Source organism: Centruroides sculpturatus, unplaced genomic scaffold (genome assembly GCF_000671375.1).
Source record: "Centruroides sculpturatus isolate CEXI.00-Female unplaced genomic scaffold, Cexi_2.0 scaffold560, whole genome shotgun sequence".
Lineage (NCBI taxonomy): Eukaryota > Metazoa > Arthropoda > Arachnida > Scorpiones > Buthidae > Centruroides > Centruroides sculpturatus.
This window is the reverse complement of record NW_019384914.1, coordinates 385,165-399,251: the sequence shown is the minus strand read 5'-3', so window position 1 is coordinate 399,251 and position 14,087 is coordinate 385,165. Positions and strand designations below refer to the sequence as shown.

The following is a 14,087-nucleotide window of genomic DNA, read 5'->3' as shown; positions in this document are numbered from 1 at the left end:
AAAATTTAATCTTTTTATATAGTAACTTTTAACTTAATCTATAAAATCAACACACAGTGACAGTTTTTCAGATTCATTTAAAACAGTCACCAATGACAGTGACACATGGTTTATAGGAACGTTAGAATAGGAAGTAAAAACAAGGAAGAATAAAAATTGTAGAGTTAGTTTTCATTAAAGAAAATCAGGAAAAGGCATGAAACAACATTAAAAGTTTAAATATTCTAAAATCCATGGACAAATATGAGACAATACGCATGCTTACTTAAATAAAAAATTGTCAAATTGTTGGTGTTTGCACTTAAAAATTGTGCTTTTTTGTATGAGGAGGTCTCCAATTCTCAAACTGCATTGTACAAAGGATTTCCCCAATTCTTAAACTGTGATAGAGCAAAGTAGTGTTGTAGGAATGCCTTGTTGGCAGAGGGATACCTGTATTTTTATTACTGTGAATAGGCAGTTAACTAAGTGGATCAATGTTCCATAAAATTTTAATTTGTAAAGTTATTTTATACATTGTTCTATATCATTAACTTACTGTAAACCTGAAGATAATCACTGAAAGCAATTGAAAACTTAGATTTCAATTTTAGATTAAATTTTAGAATTTCAATTTTAGATTAAATTTTTAGTTGTGCTGGATTTTTTAGTTATTTAGTGAACTGTGAAACACATCCAGATTATTGTGAATATTTTTAAATGTATAAAAATAATAAGTCACACATTCCACAATATTTGCATTCTATTTAGATGTTTGATTTCAGGCCTGTTAAAACCTGAAGTAGAAAATGTTTATTTCATTAAATTTAGTAGAGAAAAATGTATGAATATTAGTATTTTCTTATATTTTAGGTAAAGCAAAAATGTACTCTGGCATGTTTCTGTACCTTCCTTGCAAAGATTAAAAGTTCATCTAGAAAAGTTACAACACATTTAATGTTACTAAATATTTGAGAGAAACATCTATAAAAGTTCCAGGAGCATAGCTGATCCCATAAGGCATTCTGAGAAAACAGTAGCTTCCATATGGTATGTTAAATGTGGTGAATTTAGCACTATCTTTAATTAATTAGGTGAATTTTCCAGAATGCCTGATTAGCATCTACAATGTTAAAAATTTTTGCTCCTGCCATTCTTGATGTCGTTTCATCAAAAGTAGAAATGTTCAAAAATAAAAATAAACCTTTAAATATCCAGCAATAAAAATGTTTAATAAAAACGTTTTCAACCGTTTTAAACGGCCATCTTCAGTTGAAAAAGAACACTAAAAACGAACGCATGAAATACGAATTAAATAGAAACCGAAGTGCGCATGCGCAATTTATCGGACTTGCGTCATCTGAAAGTCTATAAATAACTTGCAAATAAATAACATAAAAATAATAAAGCCGCCAGAAAAGAAGGGAGGTAGGAATATAAGTTGACTACAAGATGTTAATCTGCATTATTGTAAAAGGATTTCCAGGCATAGGATAACCCTTCTGCATCCCTATGATTAATGCATCCCTTATTTATGTGAGCCTTGTGTATCTCTATCTTCTCAAGGTGTTTCACTGCCTGTCTGGAATTCGCAGCTCTAATGATCGAGGCTTGATCCCAATATACCTCGACCTCTTGCTGTTTGCCAAATGCTGTGAGGACTGTGGCATCTATGTTTTTACTCACAGAGTATTTATGTTCCTTGATTCTTTGTTTTAACTTTGTTTTTTAGTGTTCTTTTTCAACTGAAGATGGCCATTTAAAACGGTTGAAAACGTTTTTATTAAACATTTTTATTGCTGGATATTTAAAGGTTTATTTTTATTTTAAATTATTCATTCCAGTATAAGTTCTTGTTATGTAGAAATGTTCTCTTACCAAATTCCTATTTAGATTGCATGGATCCAAACAGATTATAATTTACCCATTGCTTTTCCTCACTAACACAATGAAATTCACCCATTCTGTGCATGAAATTCTGACCCCTCTGTTAGACTTGATGTTGCTTTTTGAAGATTAGTAAAAACTGATTGGACTCGTGTAACTGGTTATGTAACTGGTTATGTAACAAAGAAACAAAGAATACACAAAGATTACACTGTCTTGACTCACAGAAGGTCCGCGCTGAAAAAGGGGAGAGTGAAATGAGGTCACCATCTCTGACGGTTCCCCGAGGGGTCAACAGCGCCACCAACCTTTTATTTTGTAACCGGAAAAATGTTTACAAAACATCACTGAGACACAATGCGTTGTACGTAATGATGTCATATAGCATTTAACAATAACTTCAATCATTGATTCCAACACCCTCAATAAAATATGCATTAAAATATTTTAGAATGAAAAAAAAAGGTAGAAATATTTTCTGTGTGGCAGTATGCTATTATATATATCAATTTAATCATAGTTTTTAGAATATTTCCCTTTGTTCTTTGTTTCTTCTCGCTTCTAGAACTTTCTTTTCTAACTCTTTTCCCTTGGGTGGTGAGGAGTAATTTGTGAAACTACAGAAAATAAAAAGATAAAGAGAACTTGAGGGCATGAGTGACAGGGAGTGGGACATTCTTTTGACTGGACCTCATAGTGGACGAATGTGGAAGATGGTGTTCCTTGTTGTCAAGAGTAGCTAGACTGGAGGAACAGTGCTAGCCTGATAAGAACTTGAATTTTATCAGAGTCACAATAAAAGAAGTATCAACTAGGTATAAATGATAATCAAAGGATGATGATGACAAGCCATCAGTCTTACCAAGTTCCATGTGGCCTCCCAACAAAATTGTGCAAAGTTCTGTACATCCCAGGTATTTCATTCTTTTCTATAATCTATTCCATTATTTATCACATTCCCTGTTATCTTCCCTTAATTTAAGTTAGTTTGTAAGTACTAGTTATAGTCTTTCCTAGTACCATATTTAGTATATGTTGCAACTGGTGCGAATTTATGTTATTATCTGCCATTGTTTTTGTTACCACTGTGTTGTAATTGTTTACCATTGAGTTGGAATACAAAAAAATCTACACATATTCAATAAAATAAAATACTTGGTTTAACTATATACTATGCACAGTATTTATTTGGTATGTTCTCTTTTGTCAGTCAATGTGTATTTTGCAAAATTATCACATCTGTATGAAAAGACATGACACAAACATATAAACAATGTAGGAATATAAGTCCTAAGATCAGTCATCATTGATTGGGATTGAATTAATCATCTTTGACAACATCTTCCATGACTTGAGTGGAGATTACATTACACTACCAATGGTAAATGACCACTTTGAGCAAAGACAGAGTCTGAAACCAATCAGAATGATCAATTGAAAGGGCCACATTAATAAAAGCTTTGTCTTCAAAACACTAAGTTCTTCATCTTCCAAAAAACATGATGGAATACCATCCATAAGGTTCTTTCTCCAAGCTTCCTTTTGTGCATTCTTTTGCCAAAATCCCATTTAATCTGCTATCTTACCTCATCCCTTTTGTCATGTTCCTGCTGGATATTTATTCCTGTGCAATAAAATCATTGCCGCCTAGTGATAGTGTTGTGGTGACTAATCACCGACAAAACTTTGACTTCACCATTTCTTTCTCTCTCAAGATCAACTGACAAACCACCAATTTCTGGCTGATTTCCCATTCACTTCTGCTCCATTTGTTTGGAGACGACGAAGAGTAAAAAACAAGGGCTGTCAATTTGTTGCCTGTTGATCTGACCTACCGATACAATGAAAAAAATTGGACAGACTTCCACTCTCTCCAATGGACTGAGAAAAGGAGTCTTGTATTCAGTAAACCAATGGTCAGTCCGTCAACAAATGGATTTAATTGTGAATATGTCAACAAATGGATTTAATTGTGAATATGTCAACAAATGGATTTAATTGTGAATATGTCAACAAATGGATTTAATTGTGAATATGTTTCAGTGTATCAACTGCACCCACATATGATTTCTCATTCTTATCATCATCCTGAATGCAAATTAACATTAAAAACTGGCAATGGCACATGTGGGTTCTGTTATTTCTTTAATAACACCTAGCAAAATCATCCTTTGGAGTTCAGTTTTGAAAGTATATTGTGAAGGAATTGAAACTTTCTGTAGGGGTTCAATTATTTGTTTGACATTGTCCTTTAATTTCATATCATAAACAAAACCTTTAATCTCACCTAGCCCTTCAAAAAGATTTTTATTTTCCTTTATTAATGCATATTCTTGGGCTTTGATTGTGTCAATTCTTTTAGCAAGATTCAGCATCTGTATTGCCTCTAAAACAATGACTGCTGATGCATTCTGTTCACAGTATACATTCATTATGAAAAATTAGATTTTTAGAATTACCTCTCCACATACAATTTTATTTTTCCCCACTATTTCAATTTCTGATCCATTATAATTACTTAATTCCACTTCTGTGGTTACAATCCTCACTAGAGCTAAAATACATTTGATGTCAATATATAGGATAACTGGTACACCAGTTATCCTATATATTGACATCAAATGTCAATATATAGTCAATATTGACATCAAATGTCAATTGAACTGGAAAATAAAGTACCGGGTACTGTACATGCTGAGAACCCCCATATGACTAGCAGAGATAAATACCAGGGTTCAAAAGTATGCTGAAGATGTCAAACTCAAAGAATAAGTATGCTGAAGATTACACCATATGCATGAAAAAAAAACTAGAATGGATCATAAAAAAGATAATGGTAGAACATTTCACACACAACTCTATTGTAACTTGGAAAACTCTATTGTAACTATATAATATCACTGCACATCGGGTTGTATACGATACAATAAATCTGACTTACGGAACCTGTAACCGATGCATATCACTTTTTCTTTCAACAATCAAACATTTTCATAACCCCTTCTGGGTTCTTCATCAGGATAACAGCTGGATCGAATAGCGATTTCAAGAAGTTTGAATGAATCCGAACTTGAATCGTTCCATTCGCTTAATCAGTCACGAGATATGATTGAAATTGTTCTATTTCGACGGTCGATGTTCAAATTTAAGAGAACGATCCAAAACATGTTATTGAGATACAAAGATCATTTAATATTCTCGTGTTCCCTAATATCATTTATTTTTAAGGCTTAATATAATTTCGTTATCACTCTTTATGGAGTAGGTTTTGCCACGCCATGGAAAGGCTGATCTCTTCTCTTGAATTAATACACTCAGATTTGTCATACGCCCTAAAAATTTCCATCTCTTCTAGCCATTTTAGTTGGTGAATATGTGGTGTGGAGGCAATTATCTGTGCTGCATTGAAGTCCGCCACTATTTCGGGATCAGTGGCATATGTGGAGAGTGAGGTTGTGTGCCTGTTGTGATGTATATCCGAAATATGCTTTTTTAACACGTTAACTGCTTGTTGTAATATGATACTTTCCGTCAGGGGGGCCAAAAAATGAAAATTTGATATCTAATAATTGATTATAACGTAAATAAAAGGGTCGATATACAACAGTCAGGAGAGCGACGATAAGAAAAGTATATATAAACAAAAACCGGGGAGTCGTATGACCTTGAACCTGACACTGCTTTCTCCCAGGCAATAAATTTTACAACCCCACTGTAATTAGACGTCCTTCCCTACTTAAAAGTATTTACATCTGTGTGTTAAAGTATTTCACACTTTGTTTCGACTGCAAATGATGTTTTTTTTCTGTAAATATATATTAAAACGCACTTATATACTTTAAATTTTTTTAAATAATATTATTTACTTTATATGCGATAAAAGAGGATAATTAAACTAATTTTCGATATTTTAAATTATTTACTATTAAAATAAACCACTATCAGATATAAAATAGAGTTTTATTTTAAAAAAAAACTACGACCGCCGACCTTGTATCGCGTCACAACGCTACACGACACGCCGGCAGTCGTAGCTAGAATCGGTTTGCCATACGACCGCCAGCATTCGAAGCTAACTGAATAGATGTCCACGAGAGGCCAGCACTAAGCATGCAGAAAACGTCGTACGACGCCAGGAAAATTTAACCTTGAGTAAAACTACATTGTTTACGTCTACCGACGGTCGTATGGCGCTGTACGGGAATTTCCATTACGACATTTCCATTATAGGAATTTTATATACGCCTGATAGCCTCTCCATCCTGGATCCATCTTTTTCATTATGTAGGATGTCAAACAAGGTGCTGCATCTTCTGTATGCTATGTTAACGTTTCGTTGTTTAGCAATGGTGTTGTACAGGGACTTCAATAGAGGATTGAACTTAATGGGTATCCTCATATTTTCTGTATTATTGCTTGTGTTTTGTGTGTTGATTACAATGTTGGAAGAAGCCTGTGTTTGTTTGTGACGCTCTGCGATCGTTTGTATAATATTTCAGTACCCGTGTGATCTGGCGATACTTTCTAAGTATTTTAACTCCTCCGTTAGTGCTTTTTGTGTAAAAGAGTGTGTGTAAGCTCGTTTGACCAATGCCCTGAAAGCCGCCATTTTGTACTGGAAGGGATCACATTTTGTACTGGAAGGGACCAGTAAGCTCATGTGAAGCTGCAGGTTCAAGTCCTGCTCCAGGCTATTTTTTTTCTTCCAGTTTAATCTAAAATTATTTAATTAAATTTTAATTTTTTTAGTAATCTGAAATTGTGCTTTAAACTTTGTTGTTGCTTCGGGCACAATAAAGTGCTCATCTTTTATTTAGTTGATTCAACTAAATAAAAGATGAGAAAACTGCAAAGTGTTTTAATTTATAGCACTTTATTGTATTCAAAACAGTAAATTATAATTATTAAATTTAATACAATATGCTGCCTAACACCTCACTCTAAAAACAAATTTATCAGTACAGTGGGTGATCGGTTAACAAACATAATCTGTTCAAAGATTTTGTTCGTTATCCAAATTTTTTGTTAACTGATTAATTGATTTACCATAGGTTTTTATGGAAATTTGATTAATTCCTTCTGGAGATTCCAAAAATAAAAAAATATATACTTTCTTACTACGTTTATTTGTATGTAATAATAAAAACACATATATGCACAGTCTTGCATTTTTATTAGTCATGTGTTTTCCATTTGTAGGGGTTAAATAATATGTCCAATGTCGATTGCTTTTCTCTCTTCTTCAGGATTTTTTGAAAATAATTAATAGCATTGTCGTCATAGAGATCTCCAAGTCTATTAACCTCAACTTGATTTGGATGCCATTCTAAGACTGTTGTTCTGACATCCTCCCACTTCTTCAAAACATCTTTAATAGCAAATGTTGGCATTGATCCTTTTTCATCTTCCTCTTTTCTAGAAGAAAACACATCTCGCTGAGTTTCTTGGTGTTCTTCATTTATGCATTCTTGGAGTTCTTCTATCATCAGATCAGTTTCAGATTCCATTATGAGCTCTTCTATGTCATCTTTATTCACTTCCAATTCCAGATCTCTAGCAGTTGTAACAATTTCATCCATAATTTCAGAGACATCATCTCTCTCTCTCCCTGAATGCAGGAAGGACGCTGTGTCCTTCAGCACCAAGCAAAATTCAACTGTTGTTGAGTGACTTCTGACCATGCCTTTTGAATGAGCTGTATTGCTTCAAGAATACCAAATTTTTCTTTCCAAAACGTTTTTAATGTCATCGTTGAGGAGAACTGGCATGTTTCAAAACACTATGAAAGTGCTTGAATGTACAATTTCTTGAAACCTGCAATAACCTCTTGATCCATTGGTTGAATCAACAAAGTGGTATTCAGAGATAGAAACTGAACTGTCAGCCAGGAAAAGTCTTCCAGCAAATTATCTTCAAGGTCTTTTTGGGTGTCCTGGTGCATTGTCCAATTGTTTCAATGGCAATTATTGGTCTGAAGGTAATCTTTGATGCTTGAACCACAAACTTCAAACAGCCATTTTTTAAAAAAAGTCTGTGTGACCCATGCCCTTTTATTCAATCTCCACATCACTGGCAATTTTTATTTAATTATGGAATTTTTTTAATGCTCTAGGATTCTCAGAGTGAGAGATAAAAAGTGGGATAAGCTTCATATCACTGCTAGCATTAGCTCCCAAAAGTAACGTCAGTCGGTCTTTCATGGGTTTATGCCCAGGAATATTTTTCTCTTCTTTTGTAATGTAGGTACGGTTTGGCATACACTTCCAAAATAAATCAGTTTTATCAGAATTGAAAATTTGTTGTAGACAATATCCATCTTTTTTAATGAATTCTTCAAATTTGAGACAGAACTTCTCAGCTTCTTCTTTATCTGCACTAGCAGACTTACTGTGAATGACCACATGTTTAATGCCAGTTCTTCTAAACTTTAAAAATCATCCAGTAGTAGCTTTGAATTCTATCTCCTCATCTGACAAATGTGGAGTTTTTTCCTTCAATTCTTCAAAAATTTCTCTTGAATGATAGTCATACTAATTACATCTTTTTTCATTTTCCTTTTTTTAATCCAAATTAAAAGCAATCTCTCTATTTTTTCATGGATGGAACATCTTTGTTTCTCAGATGTGATTTTTGTTACTACTTTAGCTCTGAGTCTTCTTGATTATATCTTTCTTAGCTAAGATTGTGCCTACTGTAGACCTGTTCAAGCTATACTGCCTAGTAACATCAGACATCTGCCCACTCTCTACTTTGGCTATTATCTCTTGCTTGGTTTCTATGGTGAGCATGGTTCTTGAAACTCCATGCTTTATAGGCTTGATAATATTATCAGTTTCTGTTTGAAATAAAAAGTTCAGAAAAGCACTCACAAAAATTCAGAGAACAGAAATCAACTAGTACATGAAAGAATTATGTAAATGTGAGGACCGAATGTAATTTGAATTTTGGTGTTAAAACGTTAATGAATACTCAATAGGATAGTTAAAATCTAATCTTTATAAAATAAAAACCGACGCAAAACTTATGGAGTACCCGACAGTCTCGCAAAGACTATAAAAAAATTAATTGCCAGAAAAGCAAATAAAAATCTGGAATTACAATGGAGAGTTTCAAAGTTTGAGCAGGAAAACACTATCCGATCGGTATCGGGTTAAGCGTCGATGTTGACGTCTCCTGCGCTCCAAAAAATTTTGAATTGTTACCTGAGGACAAAAAAAATCAATCGATATTTGTTATTTTCTGTCGCTTCTTTTTATGTTTGTTCAGTGAAGTGTTCATTGTCCGATCATAAAAATCTTTCATGAAAGTGTTCATTATCTGATTTGTTGAACTGATCACCCACTGTAATTTATAATTATTATAGCCAATATATAGCTCAATGTTATATGGCAGTTGTAGTTTTATGAATATCTTGATTCCATCCTCATAGTGAAAATTTCAGCTATTAAACTAATTATTATTGATCTTTACATGCCTCACCCAAAAAAAGCTAATGTTTTTTAAATTATTAATTGGTTTTTTATCATCGCTAAACTCCCTCTAAAATTTCAAAATAATCATGTGTGGAGATTTAACCTCTCCAAGATATCTTGGTCCCCTTCTGGCCCTTCATATTGTTGTATTGATTGTGATGAAGCTTATTTTATCAATGAAATATATTATTATTGTAATTTTTCTCAAAAGATTTATTTTTCTATCAGGGATAGCTCCTTTCTTGTCCTGACTTTCAGTTACAATTGCCTCTTGAATATCTATTAAATTAATGAATTCTCATCAAACCATACAGCAATTTGCTTGGAAGTTTCCAACTGCATAAAAATACCCAATCTAAAATAGTTCACCACAATGGTTGCAATTTAACCAGAAAGAAGCTACAAAATATATTTGTTCAATAGATTGGTCATTTTTAGAATCCTCTTATTTGCCCTTAAATGAAATTACAGATTTAACTTACAAAATCCTTAATTCTATTATCAATAAATTTTTACAAACCCACAAATCTGAAATCATTTTCTCACCAGCTAAAAAAGCTTAGAAATCTCCTCAGAAAACAATGGAATAAATGGCAAAAAATTGGCAATCCTCACAATCTCTATATGCACCACACCATACAAAAACATTATTATTCAGAATGCAGCATTAGTTTTCAAAACCACTTCCATAAAATTGTTTCCTCTTTTGCTATAGACCCATGAACATTCTAGAGTTTCATCCTGAAATTTTTCAGAGACTCCTAATAAATCATACGTAGTTCAGGATCACCAAACATAAAAAGTATAGAATACCTATTTTTAAAATTATTATTACATACCACCCACTGCTGAATTTAAATTGCTTTCCTTTCACACATGTTTATCATCATTTGTCCACTTTTTCCAAAGTTTCCGAAGCAACTGACTCATTGAGAATGTCAAATTTCAGCCCAGATCTTATCCCTGCTATCTTTTACAAAACTTTATAACCTGTAGCAGCAGTTATTTTATCAAAATTACTTTCTAAATTTGCTCAATTCAGTGGCATTCCCCAAACTATTGTTTGGCTTATATGTTCGGACGTGTTGTGCGGAATCGACACATAGCTACAATTTATTTTGTGTTATTTATTTCTGTGTTTGTTATTTATTTCTGGAGACTTGAGAGACTCTATGTGGTGATTTCTTGTAACCGCAAACGAATCAAAAGACGAGATAAGATTAACGAGAACATTTATTAGCTTACATACATCCAACTTGGATTTTACACAAATTGCGAAATTATACCCCGACTTACACGAATTTGACTTATGCGGTTATCACTCAGTCCCACCTATTGCATAAGTTCGGGGTATTACTGTATTTCAATCAGTTTTTATATTTTAAATATTTCAATGGTTTAATACTGTCTGATTTGCTTTGTCTGAAAACTCCTCAATATAATCTTCGTAACCCTTCATGCATTTTTACTTCTTTCTTTTAGATTGTCTATTACTCAAAAATAATTTTTTAATCTCATTTCTGAAAATATGACAACCCTCAAACATATACTTTATGAAAATTTTACTTATTTTAAAAATACAGTGGAACCTCGGTATACGACCTTAATCCATTCCTGATGTTTGGACTTATACCAAATAGGACGTATACCAAACAAACCTTTTCCATAAGAAGTAATGTAAAAATGATTAATCCATTCTGATGTAAAATAATGGCCGGCTTGAAACACCTCACTTTCCTGACTAGTTCCTGCTTGATTTTTCATGAGATCAGCATGTGTCTTTTTAGCTTTCTCGCAAATAATTGCTTCTGATATGCTGTCTCCAGCACACTGTTTTTCAGTTATCCAAAGCAAAAGCAATTTCTCGACATGATCTAATGTCTTCGATCTCTGTTTAGAAATTGATTTAACCTCTTTCACAACGTTAGCAGATTTAATAATGTCTTTACTTTTCACGATTGTTGATATCATCGTTCTCGAAATACTGTATGCAACAGTTAAAATCTTGAACACGCGTGCCACCTTTATATTTCTCAACAATCTCTTTTTTCAGTTCCATTGTGATTCTAGTCATTTTTTTTAGTTTTCTGTTGCTTTTCATTTGCCTTTTTGCAATTCATGATTAATAAAAATAATAAAATTTTACTTAAAATTTAAAATCAAAAGAAATTTAAAAAGTTATAAACCGTGGCACCACGAACATCTAGTCTGGTCTAGTACACCGATAATGCTACTTGTTCATGGATGGCGCATATAATCGAATTAAGTCGTATACTGAACAAAAGTCGTATACCGAGCAAAATTTGTTTCGTCCAAACAAGACATATTCCGAATCGGACGTACTCTAAAGCAGACGTATACTGAGGGACCACTGTATGTGCAAAAAAATTCTTTATAACTTTTAAATTTTTTTCTTGTTACTTTTCATGCTTTTTTAATGTGTTATAATGTATTTTTAGCTTTTTTTTCTATTTGTTGTTTATTTTATTGTCACAAAATTTTATTGTTATATGGGGGGGTTAAAATATTTTGTCTTAATTACAATTGGAAAAGTCTGAGTAAGATAGATAAATAAATAAATAATTGAGACAGGGCACTTTCAGATAACAATTTTTTTAAATTATCAATCAGACTTGAAAAGGAAAAATATAAAGGTAAATATCTTAAATAAAGTAAAAATGTTAAAACTTTCACTTCAAAAACTGGTTTTATGTAATGAAAAAAACAAACATACCTAAAACCAGTAAAATTATTTAATGATACAAACATTTTCATCATTTACTCATGATAATCATCAAGAAATTTAATCATATTAAGAAATTTGTTAATTTATATATGTATATTTGTGTTTTTTTTCATAAAAATGTTAATTTTAATNTTATTCAATTCCTATATTTCATAAAAATGTTAATTTTAATTCTAGTACAATAGTATAAAGAAGAATAATGCATAAATTTGATAAGAAATAACTGAAAAAATTTGTTTCATTTATTAAAAACAGCACTAATCTCACATCGCAATCTACAATGTACTGATAAAACTTTCAATTCAAAATAAAAAATACATAATAGTAAAAGTAATGAGCTGACTTCATATTGTAACTATAGAAAATCGTAGACTAGTGATTCCCAACCCAACCCAGGGGTATACGATAGGTTTGTTAGGGGTACAGAAAAAAGTTAGTTATTATGGCAGAAAAAATAATATATTATGTATTAAAAAATTATTAGTTAAAAAATGTTCCTTGCAACAATCACAAACTTTATTATACAGTTCAAAATGCAAAAATAAAAATAAAAACTTATGCTTCTGATTGTACAATGAAACAGATCAATAAATGTTGCGCAATCGGTCAATGATAGTGGTGATACCATTACGCGTGGTTAGTGTACCCAGGGGTACACATACCCCAGGTTGGAAATCATTGATTCTAGAGAAATGACATGTTACAGGGTACACTAATGAAAAAAAGGTTGGGAACCACTGTCCTAGACAATCGTTATTACATAAAACTTCATAATTTCTCTAATAAGTACTCTCTGAATTTGATTTTGGTTAACTGGTTTTTCAGATAATTCATTTTTGGATAATTGACACTCTACTATACAGTAATACCCTGAACTTACGCGATAGGTGGGACCGAGCAATAACCGCATAACTCGAATTCGCGTAAGTCGGGGTATAATTTCGCAATTTGTGTAAAATCCAAGTCAGATGTATGTAAGCTAATAAATGTTCTCGTTAATCTTATCTTGTCTTTTGATTTGTTCGCAGTTACAAGAAATCACCACATAGAGTCTCTCAAGTCTCCGTAGATATAACAAACACAGAAATAAATAACACAAAATAAATTGTAGCTATGTGTTGATTCTGCATAACACGTCCGAACATGTAAGCCGAACAATAGTGTGGGGGAGTGAGTAATCGAGAGTTGTGTGGCGTTTAAACAAAAGTCAAATCGACGCGATTTGAAAATCGCGTAACTCCGGGTTTGCGTAAGTCGGGGTATTACTGTATTTAAAATTACTTTAATAAGTTTGTAAGCATATACTTATAAAAAAATGTATTTTTAAAAATTAAAAACATGCAATTTTTTGAGAGGTTAGCATTCAATATTTTAAATACAAAAAAAATCCAGCAACAAGTTAATATAATTTTCCCAGAATTTATGAGTTTTTATTTTAAAAAAAACTTTTATATTGTTTCTTCTGATTCTATGTCACGACTTGGTGCATTTATAGACACTTGGCAAATAATTCCATCACCTACATTTACTTCTTACAGAAACACATTTCAGGCTTTCGCCCCTCTTCAGTCTGTTACGTCGATAGTTGTGACTTGAGTGTCCGTACTTCCCGCTCCTTTCCCCTCCCCTCTTTTCCCGACTTGACGGACTCCCCCGCATGCCTCGTAATTTGTAACATTACCCTTCTCCGAGTGTTGCACACAGCCTCGCCTGCGACTGTATAAACATTCTATTTTATTTTAATAATTGAAGCCAGTTTTTATGGATGTCGATGCTAAGGTTCTTGTTAATATTATTTTTGTCTATAGTAATTTCGTAGCTTTCTTTGAATTTTCTTTTGTACCAATTTTTTTCTTTGTGTACTATTGTTGCATCCTTTTTATCTATTTTGCAGTTGTGGGTCGTGCAGTGTTCGTAAAAAACTGAGTTGATTCTGTTATACTTCAGGTCTGCGATGTGTTCTTTTAGTCTTGTTTCTAATTTTCTTTTTGTTTCACCGATGT

At 32.6% G+C, this 14,087-nt stretch overlaps 1 protein-coding gene and 1 pseudogene across 1 annotated transcript in view; both read right to left on the bottom strand.

The window, feature by feature from the left end:
• The window catches only part of LOC111631709, a 334,641-nt gene that overhangs the window by 50,488 nt on the left and 270,066 nt on the right, over positions 1 to 14,087 (bottom strand). The window lies entirely within an intron of this gene.
• LOC111631715 lies at positions 7,014 to 8,518 on the bottom strand (annotated as a pseudogene).